The following is a 19,600-nucleotide window of genomic DNA, read 5'->3' as shown; positions in this document are numbered from 1 at the left end:
TATGTGAAATGACACCCCAAAATAAATTCTGCTGCTTCTCCTGAGTATGGGGATACCACATATGTGGGACTTTTTGGGAGCCTAGCCGCGTACGGGGCCCCGAAAACCAAGCACCGCCTTCAGGCTTTCTAAGGGCGTTACAGTTTTGAAGGCCATAAAATGCCAAGATGGCACAAACCCCCCCCAAATGACCCCATTTTGGAAAGTAGACACCCCTAAATTTAGGGGTACACTAGTGAGACTAGGTAATAAATGGCGGGTGCCCTGAAACTATAAAAAAATAACTAACCAACCAGCGTCACCTGTAACAGTTATATGGTGATCACTGGTGAAAGGGTTAACTAGGGGGCAATTAGGGGGCTTTATGCGGTAGTATATGGGGGTCCCTGGCGCTATAAAAAGCTGCAGCGAACCTAAATACCTACCTGCCTAACTAGCGTCACCTGTGACACTAATACAGCGATCAGAAAAACGATCGCTTATTAGGCTGGGTTCACACTGGAGCGATGCGGGAACGCCACGAATGCGCGGCGGGTTCCCGCATCGCATGCCTCCCGGCGGCAGTTCACACTGCCCTATGCGAACTGCTGGGAGTGTCAGTGAAATGTTACTGACACCCCCAGATCAGTTCGCATATCGCAGTGCGATCTGCAAACTCGGATCGCATGGTGTGAACACCCATGCGATCCGATTCTGCTGCGGGCCAAAAAAAGGGTCCCGTGCGAATTTGCGGCGGGTGCGGCGGGTGTGGCGGGTGCGGCGAATGGCTGAACTCGAATCGCACAGAGATCGGATGTGATTTGCACTGCAGTGCGGTGCGAATCACATCCGTTCTCATAAACCGCTGCAATGTGAACCCAGCCTTAGTGACACTGGCGACGGGGGGTGATCACGGGGTTAAACCTTTATTGGGGGGGTTAGGGGGGTACCTTAGAACTAAAGGGGGCTAACCCTAACTGCCCTAACAGTTATTAGTCACAAATGACACCCGCCGGGTGATCAGGGGGTTAAACCTTTATTAGGTAATAAATGGCGGGTGCCCTGAAACTATAAAAAAATAACTAACCAACCAGTGTCACCTGTAACAGTTATATGGTGATCACTGGTGAAAGGGTTAACTAGGGGGCAATCAGGGGGCTTTATGCGGTAGTATATGGGGGTCCCTGGCGCTATAAAAAGCTGCGGCGAACCTAAATACCTACCTGCCTAACTAGCGTCACCTGTGACACTAATACGGCGATCAGAAAAATGATCGCTTATTAGGCTGGGTTCACACTGGAGCGATGCGGAAACGCCGCGAATCCGCGGCGGGTTCCCGCATCGCATGCCTCCCGGCGGCAGTTCACACTGCCCTATGCGAACTGCTGGGAGTGTCAGTGAAATGTTACTGACACCCCCAGATCAGTTCGCATATCGCAGTGCGATCTGCAAACTCGGATCGCATGGTGTGAACACCCATGCGATCCGATTCTGCTGCGGGCCAAAAAAAGGGTCCCGTGCGAATTTGCGGCGGGTGCGGCGGGTGTGGCGGGTGCGGCGGGTGCGGCGAATGGCTGAACTCGAATCGCACAGAGATCGGATGTGATTTGCACTGCAGTGCGGTGCGAATCACATTCGTTCTCATAAACCGCTGCAATGTGAACCCAGCCTTAGTGACACTGGCGACGGGGGGTGATCACGGGGTTAAACCTTTATTGGGGGGGTTAGGGGGGTACATTAGAACTAAAGGGGGCTAACTCTAACTGCCCTAACAGTTATTACAGTCACAAATGACACCAATGCAAAAAAAAAAAAAAAAAAAAAAATAAATGACATTGGTGTCACTGTGACTGGGGGGCAGGGGTAATTGGGGGGGTGATCGGGGGGTAAAGGGGGGGTGTGAGTGTGCCTGGCATGTTCTACTGTGTGTGTGAGTGTTGGTGCAACTTACTGATCCGCTCTCCTCCGTGTCGGAACGAAAAATACCGACACGGAGGAGAGAATACATCACTTCCTCTCCTGTGTTTACATTACAGGAGAGGAAGTGATGTCACCGGGGATTTCTATTCGTCGGGAGCGATCGCGAGGGGGTGGCCATGAATGAATGGCCGTCCCCTCGTCCGGGATCGCTCCCGCACGAATACCGACCGCCGCAGGCACCGGGCGGGGGCCCGATCGGGCCCCCGACCCGCGGGAGGCAAGGGACGTACATGTATGTCCTTATGCCTGCCCGTGCCATTGTACCGACGTACATCGGCGTGCGGCGGTCGGCAACTGGTTAAGGGACTTCTTTTTTCGCATTGAAAATCTATTTAAAGTGGACATCTTAAATCAGTCATTTTTTAAACTTTCCATTTATTAAACCCTATGCCCTTGTTGTTTTAACTTTGGATAGTAAATCATTTTTATTCTGCAAGTAAATACCTTATACAGCCCACTTCCTGTTTCTTGTCTGGTCATTAGCCTAGGCTTATGACATCATGCACAACTCTCTCTCTCTCACACTCTGAGAGAGTATGCCAGCAAGGGAGGGGGGATGAGTCATAAAGGGGCCAATGAAAGCTGCAAAGCTGCAGAGCTGGAGGTGTGCCTCTGTGTGTGCGTGTACATCCAGGAAGGGAACAGGCAACAGCTTCAGCTGCCCACAGTTATAATGGCTGCCACCAGACTTAGATTTCTGCAGCATATTTGACAAGTACAGAATCATGGTATATAAAAAAGAATATACAAAGTGGTTGGAGGGAAGCTTCAGAATGGCAAAGATGTTTATATTACAAATTATGCGAGCAGACTGGAGTTCCTCTTTAATAAACGTAGTTGTTGAGAACTATCAAAGCAAAAGCCTTTGAAACATTGCTGTAACATAAAACGTTCACATGCCTGATTACTAGCCTTAAAGGACCCAATTGATAAACTGTATTCATCAAAGGGTATTTGTAAAAGGTCACTGCAATATTGCATACATTCAGTGATGATATCTCTCTGTAAAAAAATAGGTGTTAAAAGAAAAGCGATGCCGACCCATCATACTTAACATCTATCTATTCTTGTCACAATAAAAACATAAAAAGTGCACATACAACAGAAAGTGTCATTCCCATAAAATTTACATTTGCAATTGACCTTTAGAAAAATGACACCTTGACATATTTTATGTGTGCTATTAGAAATTATTTGATATTGACTTGATTTCTTGTATATCATAGTAAAGTTACTGATTAAGACAGACATAGAGGGTTGAAAGAAAAACAGTGCACTTTTTCTCTCGTCTTCCTTCTCCTTTCCCTGGATCTCTACTCATCAGGGGTGCATTCTCTCAATGCTAGCCCCTGTGTGGGTGGATCTATTGCATGTTAGCTACTTGGTAAAACCGAATAAAAATGATTGAAACAGTGAGAGAAACAATTATATCTGGCTTTACTTATCTGAAATCTGAGTTTTTAGTCTTAAATTATCACAAGTGCTTACAGAACCATTTATATCTATGTGCCACTTGTATATAGCTTAAACGATTGCCGACCAGCTGCCGCAGAATGGCACGGGCAGGCAAATCGTGGCCAAGTTACGTCGCTCCTTAAGGCTCCCACATCTCGCCCCCAGAGCCGATGTGAGTGCCCGGCAGTCTCGATGACCGGCGGGTTCCCGCAATTACTTGTAACACGGCAAGAACTGGGATCTCTGTGTGTAAACACCCCGTTTCCGGTTCTCTGAGGGGAGAAGTGACAGATCGTCTGTTCATACAAAGTATGAACAGCGATCTGTCATCTCCCCTAGTCAGTACCCTCACCCCTTCAGTTAGAACACACACTAGGGGACACAATTAACCCCGTGAGTGCCCCCTAGTGTTAACCCCTTCACTGCCAGTGACATTTTTACAGCAACCAATGCATTTGTATAGCATTGATTGCTGTATTAATGTCAATGGTCCCAGAAATGTGTCAAAATTGTCCAAAGTGTCCACCATAATGTCGCAGCCATGATAAAAATCACAGATCGCTGCCATTACTAGTAAAAAAAAAGAAATAAAAATGCTAATAATAAAAAACTAGGTCTTTTAGAGAAGCTGTGTAGTACAAGGCGCTGGCCTGGCTGTCCACACACCAGTTCTGACAGTGCAAGGCCTGTGTGGTCTCCCTGAGCTTCTGATGGAGGGGAGCTGAAGAACATGTACTCCCTAGGAGTCTCCAGGAGCCCAAAGAGTTTTGGGAAATACAGGTAAAGGGGCCTGCTCTTGCATCTTAATATGGAAAGTTAATGGGATGTTGCAGTATCACATACCAGAGACCTGTGATTAGGAAAAATGTTACCAACTAGAGGGCTTTGTCTTTTTATACTATCTACCTTGCAAGAGTTTCAGACATTTTGTGAGTGGATGTTGGTGAGTGGATGGTGAGTTGGTGAGTGGATGGTGCTGTGACTGTGCGTTCTGTGTCAAAGAATGTAATGCAAACATATAGAGGTCCATTAAAGTATGCTAGTATTTGGCATTTTGCATAGTAAAGCGCTGCATAAACTGTTGGCGCTATAAAAATCGTGTATAATAATAATATAATAATAGTAGAGTAGGAACAAGCCAGAGAGGGATCACTCTGATGCAGTTGGCCAGTTTGAAGATTTATTGCAATATCTGCAAACCAAGAACCCCTCTTTTAATACAAGTATGCTTAAAATATGCATGGTGTATAGCAGTGTGCCGACAGTTATTTTGAAATCTCCTTTGTTACTTTGTGGTCACTCTCCCTTTAGCACCTCATGTATTTTACATACATGTAAGCTATTTGGATTTCAGCACAGACATATCTCCATTTTTATAGCATGTAATGCAAAGCATAGATACCTGTTGGCTTGCCAGTAGTTTGCTTTTCTATGATACATGACACAAAGTGACACAATAGACTGTGCACTTTGGAAGTGCAGTTGCTCCGGAGCTTACCGTGTTTCCCTGAAAATAAGCCCTACTGTCATTTCTGAGAAGCCTCCAATATAAGCACTATCCCAAAAATAAGCCCTAGTTTGGAAGGGTTGTGTTGTGTGGTCTACACTGTGTATGTTTCTGTGGAGAATACCTTCATTGTAGTGCTGCTCAGCTGATCCCCGCTGCTCTTATCTTCTTCTGTCAGTGGGAGATCTCAGCCCCCTTCCTCTGTAGTGCTCGGAGTAGGAAAAGACAATTCAGGCGGTACATGGAAGCGCCGATCGGCGCTAAGCTGATTCCCCACTGCTTTACTTCAGCCAACTGTCAGTGGGGGATCTCAGCCCCCCCCCCCCTGCTTCTGCAGTGCTTGGAGCATGGAAGACTGATCAGGCGGGTCACGGAAGCACCGAGGAAGGCGCTGTAGGAAGGTACGGTGCACACTTTACATTGTATAGGGGCTGTAATACAGTACATTTTTTGATTTTACAGGCACTTTTAACTCCGTTCCAGGAGATGGGGAGAGAAGACAGTACATGACAAGCCCTACCCCGAAAATAAGCCCTACTGGGTCTTTTGTTGAAAAAATTAATATAAGACCTGGGCTTATTTTTGGGGAAACGTGGTAGTACATGAGGGGAAGCTCTACTGACTTCCATAATCCAATCATGTGAAAGCAGGAAGGCTGTTTTTTTTCTTCCTTTGCATGTGATTGGGTATTCTTTGCAAAGTGATGCTTCACCTTCAGCTCTGAAGCAACTGCAATTGCAAAGTGCACAGTCTGTTTGCCTTTAGTATATCCACCCTACCGCTAGTTTAGATGATGTACTGATCAGTAAAAATGGAAACAGAAATGGAAAATGAAGTGCCACAGTACTGCTAAGAGATTCATATACAACTTTATTCCAATAAAAGTCAGTGGGACAATCCAAAGAGTAGTCAATGCGTTTCAGGGCCTAAAATGTCCCCTTATTTGGAGCTTGATTTAACACATCGTGAATGAACTAGAAATGAGCTGGGCATTTAATGTTATTTCTTTCAGTGTGATAACAAGCACAGGCCTTTTCAGCACTTAGTTTGGCAGCCTTCTCTGCAGTCTGTGTTGGGGCTTTCTGTGTGTAGATGATGGGGAAAACAAGGGGGCTGTTTAACATTTGCAAAGTATTAATGTCCCTTAATACTGAGTGACTATAAGTAGGGAAGGAAAAGTATGAAATGGCTTTTGTCATATTCTGTCTAAGCAAAACATTAATGTATTGTATAGTATCTATTCAAATCCAGATACATCATGTAAGTGAAATTTAAAACGCCTGGAATAGTTATAACTGCTTCTTTCCCTTGTTCTTCCCCTTAAATGCTTATGAAAGGACTGTCACTTTTTTGGATGAATGGAATCTATTTATCATGGTCCTAAAATTAGGCTTAGATTTGTGGGCAGTCCATATACAGTAGTCCTGAGATGAAAATGGCTGCCCTGCCTTAAAACAATAGTAACTGGAAAGTTGATTTCTATTAATTGAGCCTAAATGCATACATTGTCTTACAATAATAATGAGCTACTTATCGATTGCTGTAACTGTAAGTGCTGGCAGCATTATCTCCCCCTTTTATATTACAAAACCTTTTAGGATCCTTGTCTATACATCCAGGGGCCTGGCCCATCCTGTCTGCATACAGCACCTTGGATTGTGACCTTTTGGCTATAGCCGGGTGCGCACACAACTGTATGCATAATGTATCGAGGGCATGGGTGTGTTAGTGTGCGTCCCTTGCACTGGGCGTTCATAAAGCCAAGGAGGGTACTTAATCACTTGCCGACTGCTGCACACCGATATTTGTCAGCACAATGGCAGCGGTGGTCAAATGGGTGTAACTGTACTTCCCATTTAATTGGCGGGGATAGCAGGCACGCGTGCCCGCAGGACCAGCAGACTCAATGTCTGCCGGTCTACAAGCGATCGTGTCACGGAGCCGCAGAACGGAGAAGTGTCTATGTAAACAAGGCATTTCCCTGTTCTGCCTTGTGACATGACAGAGATCACTGCTCCCTGTCATCGGGAGCAGTGATCACTGTCATGTGAGTTGAAGCCCATCCCCCCACAGTTAGAATCACTCCCTAGGACACACTTAACGTCAGACGACCACGCAATTGTCAGTTAAAGTGACACAGTGCCGAATCGCAAAAAGTGCTCTGGTCAGAAAGGGGATAAAATCTTCCGGGGCTGAAGCAGGTAAACACCTTCACTTATGATAGTCAGTGCTGAGACTCCTTGGCAGCTACTTAGTTTAATAAATTGCCAGTTTCTGCCTTGCTTGTCATTGATTCAGATTAACCTACTGTGCCTGTGTCTCCTGTCTTCATGTCAAACTCTTATTGTTTCTGGTTATTCCTGCCTGCTGCCTGCGTCAGCCTCTACCTGGACACTGACTATTCTTACCTGCTGCCTGCCTCAGCCTCTACCTGGACATTGACTATTCTTACCTGCTGCCTGCCTCAGCCTCTACCTGGACACTGACTATTCTCACCTGCTGCCTGCCTCAGCCTCTACCTGGACACTGACTATTTTTACCTGCTGCCTGCCTCAGCCTCTACCTGGACACTGACTATTCTTACCTGCTGCCTGTCTCAGCCTCTACCTGGACACTGACTATTCTTACCTGCTGCCTGCCTCAGCCTCTACCTGGACACTGACTATTCTTACCTGCTGCCTGTCTCAGCCTCTACCTGGACACTGACTATTCTTACCTGCTGCCTGCCTCAGCCTCTACCTGGACACTGACTATTCTTACCTGTTGCCTGCCTCAGCCTCTACCTGGACACTGACTATTCTTACCTGCTGCCTGTGTCAGCCTCTACCCGGACACTGACTATTCTTACCTGCTGCCTGTGTCAGCCTCTACCCGGACACTGACTATTCTTACTTGCTGCCTGTGTCAGCCTCTACCCGGATACTGACTATTCTTACCTGCTGCCTGTCTCAGCCTCTACCTGGACACTGACTATTGTTACCTGCTGCCTGCCTCAACCTCAGCCTGAGAACTGACTATTCTTACCTGCTGTCTGCCTCAACCTCAGCCTGAGAACTGACTATTCTTACCTGCTGACTGACTCAACCTCTGCCTGAACACTTACTATTCTTGCCTGCTGGCTGCCTCTACCTCAGTTTGTACCCTTACAAGTCATAGTACCTTTACTCTGTCTCCTCATGATAGCCACCCTGTCCCTGCTATTCCCTGGTGGAGCAATCCTAAGAGCCATGATCTGGTAACATCTTGCACCAAAGTAGCCCAAGGACCTCTAGGAGTGCTCGGGGGAAGACCAGAGTGGCACTTAGACTCTGCGCATTGGGTGAGCCTCCATCAAAACTTAGCAGATCAGGTATTCTAAGTTGCCCCCATATCCTCCATATAGCATACCACCCTTTCATGTGTGTTCATATCAGAATCTAAGTCAAAAATTTTTATTTTCATTGCAGATGTCAATGCATGCAAATTAATCAATGGCAAACTCAAACTCACTTATTGCTTTCTTTCTGCAAACTCTGTTGATTAAATACTGCAAAGATTTGGAACAGAAATGGGATTTGTGTTGCTGTTATATTGAAAATAAAGCTAAACAAAAGAATTATTGCATATTTATATATACTGTATATCTCAGGAAATATTCCTAAGGTTGAAGCCTAAAAACAAGGAGTGATGCAAGAAACTCTGAGCTGTAACTAAGCGGACAACTGTGTCATGGCAGAATGAGTCATGTTATATTGTAAGGCAAGACCATCATATTTTTATACTCATGACATTTAATAAAATGACTAAAGCCTCATACACATGATAGGACTTTGTACAAACTTTCCCTTGGATTTTTGTACAAAGGGGGTCGGCCATGAACTTGTATTGCATACACACAGCAGGACTTTTTCAGCCAACTTTCACCAAATCACGTGGTTTCTCTGCTCTTTACCGTCACCTTTAGTCATCTTCTGTATTGTTGTCTGATCTTTTGCATTGGTTCTGAGCATGCCTGTTTGTACTTTGTACAAAAGTCCTATGGTTTTCTGTACACACGATCAGACTTTGCTCCATCGGACTTTTGTTGCCAGAAAGTTTGTCCGTTCGCACAGCCAACAAAAGTCCGATGAAAACCAAAAAAGTTTGTCCGATGGAGCGTACACACGGTCGGATGTTGCTCCAAAACAGCTAATTTGCATGTTTGTTGTCAAAAAGTCTGATTGTGTGTATGGGCCTTATGTAAACATACATGTATACTAAATATATTTGAATGTATATGTCATTTAAAATCATTTGTATCCCCATTGTTAGGCACATTCTGGTCAAAACAGAAAATAAACTTTGGGGTGCACAGGGGGATCTCAGCCTATTTTTGTTGGTGTAGGTGAACCCCTGCTTGGACTACAGAAGAGCTATTCCTAAGTACACTCACTATAGGTTCCTTGCTGTCTAAAGCCTCATACACACGATAGGACTTTGTACAAACTTTCCCTTGGATTTTTGTACAAAGGGCGTCGGCCCTGAACTTGTATTGCATACACACAGCAGGACTTTTTCAGCCAACTTTCACCAAACCACGTGGTTTTTCTGCTCTTTACTGCCACCTTTGGTCAACTTCTGTATTGTTGTCTGATCTTTTGCATTGGTTCTGAGCATGCCTGTTTGTACTTTGTACAAAAGTCCTATGGTTTTCTGTACACACAATCAGACTTTGCTCCATCTGACTTTTGTTGCCAGAAAGTTTGTCCGTTCGCGCAGCCAACAAAAGTCCGATGAAAACTAAAAAAGTTTGTCCGGTGGAGCGTACACACGGTCGGATGTTGCTCCAAAACAGCTAATTTGCATGTTTGTTGTCAAAAAGTCTGATCGTGTGTATGGGCCTTTACACTGATGTAAAAAATATCAGTACTAAGAACTTCATTGCTACCAATCACATCTAAACTTGAAATACAAGGGTTGGTCATAAATATGGAAACACTACATGATTTGCAGGTGTGAAATGACAAGTTTCGTGTTGAAATATAAGATTCTTTTGCTTCCGCTGTGTGATGAGACACCTAGCCAAGAGGTGGAAAGCCTCACTTTCATCATTCACTGCATGCACTGCTAGTAATACGGAGTCATGTCAGAGCTTACTGAGTTTCAAAGAGGACAAATTGTTGGTGCCCACTTAGTTGGTGCCTCTGTGACTGAAGTTGCCACTCTTCATGCAAAAGAGACAAACTTTTGCATGAAGAGTGGTATCAGATTCCATTATCCACCATCCAAGTCTTACATTTGTCAATTCCCAGGCCACATTGAATGCTAAAGGTGGTCCAACACCATATTAGCTAACGATTTTGTTCTTTTACCATACTTGTTTCCATACTTTTGTCCAACCCCTGTATTTGTTCTCTGCATAAAGGGTGGTTGGCTTGAGGCCCCATGTGCCAAGAATAATGTGGATGCATACATGGCCGGATTACCTACAAGGCCACCAAGGCCAGGCCTCGGGGCGGCAGTGATGCAGGGGCAGCGCCGCATGCAGGGCCAATCTGCTCAGCGTGCAGTGCACCCGGGCGCTAGAGAGGTGGATGCGCTGAAGCGCCAGAGTGCTCCCTTCCTTCCTCCTCCCTCTTGTACATTTCCACAGGCGGCTCTCTCCGCCTCTCACTGCCGCTGTGTTTCCTGCTCAAGCTCCTCCCTTCCCCCCTCCTCCTGTCAGAGAAGGCAAGCAGCTGGGGATGAGATCGGAGGCAGAGTGGCTGGTCTCTGTGTGGAGGGAGACCAACGGCAGCAGCACAGTGACGTCACGGGGGCAGGGCGGTCCATGCTTGACACGTTCTCCTCCTCCTCTCTGTGTCTCTTCTGCCTGCTGTGAACAATTACGTTTCTATGTACCCTAATGGAGGGGGGGGGGTCTGTCCTGGGGGTCTGTACTAATGTAGGGCGGTCTGTCCAGGGGGCTGTTCTAATAGAGGGGGGTCTGTACTAATGGAGGGGGGTCTCTCCAGGGGGATCTGTACTAATGGAGGACGGTCTGTTCAGGGGGGCTGTACTAATAGAGGGGGGTCTGTACTAATGGTGGGGGGTCTGTCCTGGGGGTCTGTACTAATGGAGGGGGGTCTGTCCTGGGAGGTCTGTATTAATGGAGGGGGGTCTGTCCTGGGAGGTCTGTACTGATGGAGTGGGGGGTCTGTACTAATGGAGGAAGAGAGAGAACAACGCTGCCCTGCGCCACCAGAGGGAAAGTCACACAGACTAGCGCCATCCTTGGAGGAGAATGGAATGGAGTCATTGCAGGAATACAGATCTGGGTGCTACCCAGCGGAGTCGCCACAGGCAATTCAATGTGAGCTGACTCCTGATTAGAGGAACCATTGCTGTATCGCTGGGTCAGGTGAGAGGGCCGATCTGCCATTATCTACTAACATCCATAGGAACTGCAGTCTCTGACTGTCTCCTTTAATATGTCTGCAGTCTCTAACCATCTCCTGTACTATCATTGCAGTCTCTGATCATCTCTTGTATCATACCTACAGTCTCTGACCATCTCTTGTATCATAACTACAGTTTCTGACCATCTCTTGGATCATGTCTGCAGTCTCTGACCATCTCCTATAGTATGTCTGTAGTCATTGATAAAGGACAAGAATGGTGGTGTGTGTGTGTGTGGGGGGGGGGGGGGGGGCGGCATTGAAGGACCCGGCCTTGTGGCGGCAAAGGGAGTAAATCTGGGCCTGAATGAATAGCTGCACAGTGTTTTACATACTAATAAAGTATCCGTTGCACTAAACCTCCATAGCACGTAAACCTTGCTCTGCTGACCCTACTACCTAAACCCCACTCTTACCCTTAAAATGAGCCCCTAACAGTTAACCCCCCTCCATATTAAACATTTTACCCTTAAATAGTCCCTAACACTTCATCCCATTTCCCCAGTCCTTACCCTAAACCTAATCACTAAAATGTGTTCCCCAACCTACCAGAATTAGCCTGGTTTCACACTGTTGCGGTGCATTAACTTTAAAGCCCATTATTTTGTGCATTAACATGCATTATGAAAAGGCAACTCATTTGACTAGGCTGCCTAAAGCACATGTACTATTTTTTGTAATATGGCCTATGACAACACAACACACAGTAGTGCATTACTGTGCGTTGTGGAGCACTGCAACTCATGTCCGTTGAGAAGGTGCACTGGGGTTCTATTAAGAATGAATGGCATTGAAGCACATCTACATGCAAACTGCATGGCATTCCATGTTACACTAATGAGCATGTTACCGCAATGCAGCAGTGTAAACTCAGCCTTCAGATGTATCACTATAGTTCTTAAATCTCTTTGGAACCCCTCAGGCTACCAAGTGCATGAAATACTTGCTCCTTTTTTGATCCACGGCTATATTTTGCAGTAAAAGAATATCTCTTTTATGATTGTACTGGCTGTCAACCCCATCCCAAGCTAAAGCTGAATTGATGGGCTTTCCCATGGGTGGGTTACAGCTAGAACTATAGCCACCACCCCCTTTTATTCTCATTGGGATGTATCTTGTATACTGTATATGAATCCCACATAGCATCTCTAATGCATATCATCATTAAGGCTGCAAAAACAGTAATGTTGCTTTTGTTTATGGTTTGTCGAATTGATTTCCCAGTATCCACTGGATGGTGATTACAAACGCTTTTTGGCGCTTGCGGCTTTGTATGGGAAGCTTTATATTTGTGGTCACGTTTACTCAAACACATCAAAACAAAATGTTTTTAACATCAGCAAAGTCAGTTGGTTTTTTAAAAATTCTGATATTTCTATCAGACAGATAACCCGGTATACTGCAGGAGGATTGCAATTAGCAGACAAAAGCCTCCAGTGCTGTTCTGACCAACCTGTACTAGAACCCCCCAGCAGCACCAATTCCCTGCTGTGTGTCCTGTCCCCATTTTTGCTTGCACATGATTGAACGATTGAATACAGCAGAGCTCCCCCCTCATTTAATGAGCTGTGGAGCAACTGCTTGCAAAGTGCACAGTTTATTTGCCTTTAGTAAATCCAGCTCTAAGTCACCAATTAAGCAAACAAATGCAGTAAGGAAGTGGCTGCAGAAGATCAACAGCACTGGCATCCAAAGAAAGATGAGAAATGATGAAAAAAATATTTAAAAAAAAGGCAATCATTTGTGATTACAAAGCTCTTTAACAAACTTAAAGGGGTTGTAAACCCTCATGTATTTTTGCCTTAATGCATCCTCTGCATTAAGGTGAAAAAACACCTGGCAGTGGCCGGCCCCCCAGCCCCCCTGTTTTAGTTACCTGAACCCTGGAATTTTCCATGGCGGAGACACGTTGTCCCTCTGCCCGGGGTTCTCGGCTCTTGATTGGATAGATTGATAGCAGCGCATCCATTGGCTCCCGCTGCTGTCAATCAAATCCAATGACTCGGGTGCCGGGAGTCCTACATTCGGGATCTATGGATGCCGCCGAGGGACCCCAGAAGTCGAGGATCGAGGCCACGAACTGCACAGTGGAGGTAAGTATGATATGTTAGTTATTTTAAAAAAAAAATTATGTTGTGCCACCCTGCCTCCTCCTCCATCTGCATGTGCACCGATGTGCCGACAGGCTCTGCCAGGACCCAAGGCCGGGCAGAGCCCGAAGTCACATCTATGCATGCACTAAAATGGTGGAAACCTAGGGAAGGGGCGGTGTAACCCAGTGAGGCAGACTGAAGTGGCGCTTTAATTTAATGCAGTTAGGGTTTAGATCTACCCAACTAGAAATATTTGTTTTTAAGAATTCTGAGTCAATAGGTAAATGACTTTTCAATGCAAAGCAAACATAATGTCTGGGCCAGCATAAGTGTACTATTTTGTCCAGAAAATAAGTGAACAGAGTAATATGCAAATCATTCTTCAAGACAATTCATAGGAAAAATGAATTAAATTCAACTTTACAGTTGCCTTAAAAGGGCCATACATGGATCAAAATGTGTCCCGGTTTAGCAGTGACCAGCTGAACTTCAATCCATGTAAGTGCAGGAAAGTTTTACAGAAGATGAATGACTTCTGTACAACCACCCTGTTGGATTTTTCCAATTCAATACGCTGGTTCATCCATCTATGGGTTGCCTTAGTTGTAAATTTGTACATGAAAGTTTATAACAATACGCAGATAATTATAAGGATGAGAGTATATCTTAACTCACTTCACTTTCTTGTAATTTGTGTCTTTAAAGTAGACCGCATTCGAGCTGCAACCTTCACATGCTCTTGCTTACTGAAACATTCCCACTTTCACCACTGAAAAAAATAAAAAAATGAAATTCATACTACAGTATTCTAGTTCTGCTTTTTCCCTATTATTCTCTTGGTGAGTTATTTGAACATTACTTGGTTCCTAAACAGCTCAGCTATACGACTCTTGCTGGAAACTTGAATATACTGTATAATCCAATTGTTGTAAAGCAATACATCAAGTCTTTTGTCTAGATATCATTAGTAAAGAGCTGTCTCTTCCTTTTCATGTGTATAAATAAATAAAAAAATCAACTTACCATAACTACAACAGTAAATGACCAATCATTTGGCAGAAACAACACAGGCACATTTTCTGTGCTTTGCAAGCCATATAATTTAATATGCACTGGATCCAAACCGCATAGCTTCTCACGCTATATTATGGTGGACACATACTGTGAATCAACATCTAGAACAGAATCACTAATAACATTCAAAATTATTCTCTGAAAATGTTGACATTCTGTACCAGGAATGCACATGCTTAAAAGAAGGAAAAGAGGTTTGCTAAATAATAATGCTTCAACTACAAAACAGTGTAAAAAACTGTCTTATCCAAGCATGCATTTTTTGCTGATTGATTTAGACTTTATCCGCATTTTGGACTAGGGATGTTATTAAAGTGGAAATAAACTCTCCCAATCAAACTTAAAATGTATAATCCTTATGCTGTTAGCATAATTATATTTTATTTTTTACATTTTTTTACATGTCTTTAACTTTCTTAACTTGCTTCCCGGTTTCTGGCCTAGGCCAAAATTGTTTCTCTCATCTGGAAGAGGGGTGGAGGGACTTTCTCAGCTAAGCACACCCTCCTGGCTGTATACCTGAGCTGAGGACATATGGATTCCAAGAAGTAAATGATACATGAATCCTCTGCCCTTACTCAAGATGGCCACAGCTAGAAATACTAGGGGGCGTTTTTCAAAGTGATTTCTTAATAAATCATGGAGACAGATTATGGTGCTAAGATACTGTTTAGTTCTGGTTTAGGCCATTGTAGCATGGTTTTTATTTTATAAAATATCACAAACAGAAATTGTATTTTAGAACCTATAATTACCAAATACATATGATACAATTTAAACATTTACCATGGGTGTCTTATCAGCATGGCCCCTAATGCAAGATCTTAAAAACATATTCTATTTCTTACTGCTGTTAAATTAAAGTTGTAGGAAAGCTGTATAGTTTATGTTTGATACCCTAGTCATGTCCAGAGGCATCATTTTCTCTATAGCCTTTAGTAGAGATGGTAGCTTGTTAATCTTGTTAATAGAGTAGTCCTGATTAACTGTGACAGTGAATGAAATATCAATGGCCATTGATTTAACAGCCATCCGACCTGAGTTATAAATCTCAACAAATCAGAAGTTTATATACAGTATACACCCAAACACATCAGAGCTGAAAGATTCCTCTGGCAATATTAGCTTTTATTGTATTTTTCCAATAATTTGGGGTTTGAGTATTTTTTGTGAATGAGTAAGGGTGCTATGTACTGGTATGGTATGGGTTGGTATCTGGGAACCTCCTTGTTCCTAAAGGGGGCTTCTAGATTTTGATAAGACCCCAGCCCACAGCAGACCCTGACAACCAGCAGGCCTAAGTACCCTCCCCATGTTGAGGGCAAGCTGCCTGTTACTGTCTTGGGGGAGAATGTTGGAGGGGGGATACATGCTGCTCGTCTGCCCCTTTGCTCGCAAGCCAGGCTGCATACTTTTACGAGGGTTTGAATTAATTGTTTGGGGGATTTCACACCATTTTTTTGTGGGTCCCCATTTAAATCCATACAAGACCCTCAACAAAGCTAAGGGTCTGGTGTGCATTTTTAGGGGGAACTCCATACATTTTGGTTTCTTTTTTGCAGTAAAATGTCACCCAGTAAGTAATGTGGAGCATGGGCCTTGGGTATCCAATGTTAGCAATGCCATTATTGTAAAAATCACAGGTTGCGGCAGGCCCTGCACCTGGCTGCATTACTTAAAGCTCCTGTTCCCTTAGTTAAGATGGTGGCGTCAGCACCCGATAGCCGATTGAAGAATCGGCTCGGGTAAGGACACTGCCGAATGTCTGGACAGGTAAGTGACCTAATATTAAAAGTCAGCAGCTACAGTATTTGTAGCAGCTAACTTTATTTTGGGGGGGGGGGGGGCTGTAGATCCTCTTTCAATATAATGTCCAATGACTCCGTTTCAGAGATGGTGGAATGCAAGCTGTTTTGCCTTAATGCCTTAGTGGCAGTCAGCAGCTCTCACAGAAATTACACTGCTGGATTCTGCTGGGTGCCGGCTTAGGCACTGCTGCATGTGAGTGGAACTTTTTTTTTATCTTTGTTTAGCCAATTAAACAAGTTTAACCACTTAAACAGCCTCTTTCTGAGATTTGTTGTTTAGAAATTTTTTTTTGCTAGAAAATTACTTCAAAAGTTAGCCCATTTTTTTTTAATACACTGAAAGATAATGTTACGCCAAGTAAATTGATACCCAACATGTCACACTTCAAAATTGCACCCACTCGTGGAATGGCGACAAACTTTTATCCTTAAAAATCTCCATAGGTGAAGTTTAAAAAATTCTACAGGTTGCATGTTTAGACTAACAGAGGAGGTCTAGGGCTAGAATTATTGCTCTTGCTCTACCAATCATGGCAATATCTTACATGTGTGGTTTAAACACCGTTTTCATATGCGGGCGCTGCTCACGTATGCGTTCACTTCTGCACGCGACCTGGGCAGGGCTGGGCGCGTTTAAAAATGCATTTATTTTTCTTATTTATTTTACTTTTAGTTTAATTTTTTTTTACACAGTTCTTTTAAAAAAAAAATTGTATCACTTTTATTTCTATTACAAGGAATGTAAACATCCCTACATTCCTTGTAATAGAAAAAAAAGCATGACAGGACTTCTTAAATATGAGATCTGGGGTCAAAAAGACCTCAGATCTCAAATTTAAACTGAAACGCAATAAATTAAAAATGATTTTTTTATGTCATTTGAAAAGAAAAAAAAAAGTCCCCTTAAAGTGGTTGTAAACCCTTTACAACCATTTTAACCTACAGGTAAGCCTTAATCTACTTGAAATATCTCCCAGACCTGCACGGTCTAGGAGATATTTGTAAATCACTGTGCAGTGATTTCTTCTGCGCCGGAGTTAGAAAGGGCACGCTGTGCCGTTTCTAGTTTGGGTCATGCCATTAAAGGCGGCTCCCATGTGCATGCATAGGAGTGACATGGGAGTGATTTGCGGCCCCCCGGAGGAAGAGGGGTGAAGAATGGATGCTCGCTACTAGCGAGCAAGACAGGGACATTGCAGACTTCTCCTGCAGGTAAGTGTCACATAATACAATGCATAGTAGCCCATTATGCTTTACCTTTGCAGTGAAACAAAGAAGAAGTAACACCCATCAGGGTTTACTTCCTCTTTAAGAGCTATGGGCGGAAGTGATGTTTTTGATGACACTTCCACCCTGCAGTAGTATGGAGACGGGTGAGGGCCATCTTCCCCTCACTCGTCTCCTTGCCAAGCCAGGGACAGGACATGATCACCTCTGCTGCTGCCGATGGCTCCAATAAGCAGTAAACTCTGCCATAGAGACCACTTTTATCTTGAAGCGGACCGCCAAAGAAGAGGATACCAGGGTTATAGCTAGCTTCTGCCATAACAACAGTATTCCTCTTCAAAGTAGCGATGTAAAATGACGATGGGCGGAACCCCATTGTCATTTTACATCGCTAAAGTGGTTAAAGTGTTTCTAAACCCACAACAGTGAAATCAGTCTGTTTATGCAGTAAAGCATGCTTGTTATAGTCACTGTGAAACCTAAGGGGTTAATCCTCTGCATTGTGTAAAAAGGCTGTTTAAGCCTTTATGCACAGATCCTCCCCCTCTTGCATTGTCGCCATGGCAAACTGAGCCAGAAGTTTGCCCCCGCTTCTTCCCCTGCAGCCTTCTGGGACACGTCCCTGGTCCCAGAAGACTGCAGTCCCTTCACAAAGCGTAGTGCACTTTATGCATGCACAGTAGAAAACTGGCTGTGAAGTCGCAAGGCTTCACTGCTGGTTTCCCTTAGTCAAGATAGTAGCATCAGCACCCGATAGCTGACTGAAGAATCGGCTTGGGTGAGAACTGCTGAATGCCTGGACAGGTAAGTGTCCTAATAGTAAAAGTCAGCAGTTACAGTATTTGTAGCTGCCAACATAATTTTTTTTTGGGGGGTGGGGGGGGGAGCCTGGAGCTCCTCTTTCACTACAGTGCGGTCTGCAGGGACGTCAATGACCTGGCTATTCTCGCTGACCGCAATGCTTGGAACCCAATACCAGATGAATGAGAGTTGGAAAAGTTCTGCTTTCACTGATAATATTCTAGAAAAACTGGCATAATAATTACTGTACAGGAATAACAGTAATCGTGGTGGGCAAAATGTTTGAGCAGAGGAACCCAAAAGCATAAGAGGCTTGCATTCATTGTATACTGTATGTGAAACTTGTTGGCAGTTAATAAAAAAGACACCTACTTAAAACGGAGTTCCACCCATAATGGAACTTCCGCTGATCCGGTTCCTCCTCCCCTCCTCCACATTTGGCACCTTTCAGGGGGGAGCAGATACCTGTCTAATCCAGGTATTTGCTCCCTCGTCCAGCCCCTCCTCTGTCCCCCCCCCCCACTGCTGTCTTCCGGGAGACACACAGGTCCCACAAAACAGCAGGGACCAATCAGAACGTGCAGCGTGACTCACACATGCGCGATAGAGAACCAGGCTGTGGAGCTGCAAGGCTTCACTTCCTGATTCCCTTTCTGAAGATGCTGGCACATCCACCCAGAGCTGATGGATGGGTCAGCTTCAGGTGAGGACATCGCGGGCACCCTGGACAAGTAAGTATCCTTTTTTTTTAAGTATTTGTAGCTGCTGACTTTTAATTCAATTTTTTTCAGAGGAACTCTGCTTTAATTAACCTTTTTGTGATGTAGTGCACATGAATTACAGCAATAATTACTGTATGTAGCACCCTCCTAGTTGAGGTGCTAGGATGTAAATAGTTAGACTAGTGAAATTTGTTCTATTGCCAGTGGGGCTAGAGTCAAATCTTTCTTCAGCAGATCTGCTTAACAGAATGATGTAATTTATTAGTTAAGGCTGATCCTCTGTTCTGATGCTGTTGAGTTTGCTTGGACTCCTCCTGCCTCCTAGAAACTAGTGGAGCTTTCTATAACATGGGTGGGAGTTAGGCACGTATGTAGCAGTCCCAGCCAATTACAGGGGAGGTTCCTCTGAGCATGCTGGGATTGGCCTATATATTCAGAGAACATGTGATTTCTGGGTCCTTCCCTTCCCAAATGGTGGAGTGCACCAGCCAAGGGTGAGGCAGGCTTGCCACCCATGGTACTTGCTGCCATGTGGCCTCAGGTGGTCGACCTGAGGACC

The 19,600-nt window shown here is 44.5% G+C and overlaps 1 protein-coding gene across 15 annotated transcripts in view; it reads right to left on the bottom strand.

Moving 5' to 3' along the window:
• Window positions 1–19,600, bottom strand: part of MAPK10 (mitogen-activated protein kinase 10) — a 308,388-nt gene that overhangs the window by 235,657 nt on the left and 53,131 nt on the right. For 6 of the 15 annotated variants that reach the window (XM_077476389.1, XM_077476391.1, XM_077476394.1 and 3 more), the window contains exon 2: window positions 14,085–14,178. The exons of the other annotated variants lie outside the window; for them this stretch is intronic. The gene's annotated coding sequence lies outside the window, so the exon portion shown is untranslated. The remainder of the gene's footprint in view (window positions 1–14,084; window positions 14,179–19,600) is intronic. 15 annotated transcript variants of the gene reach the window in all.

This window comes from Lithobates pipiens, unplaced genomic scaffold (assembly GCF_037356315.1).
Source record: "Lithobates pipiens isolate NorthernLeopardFrog02 unplaced genomic scaffold, aLitPip1_a1.2 Scaffold_13, whole genome shotgun sequence".
Lineage (NCBI taxonomy): Eukaryota > Metazoa > Chordata > Amphibia > Anura > Ranidae > Lithobates > Lithobates pipiens.
This window is presented reverse-complemented; position numbering and strand designations above follow the sequence as displayed.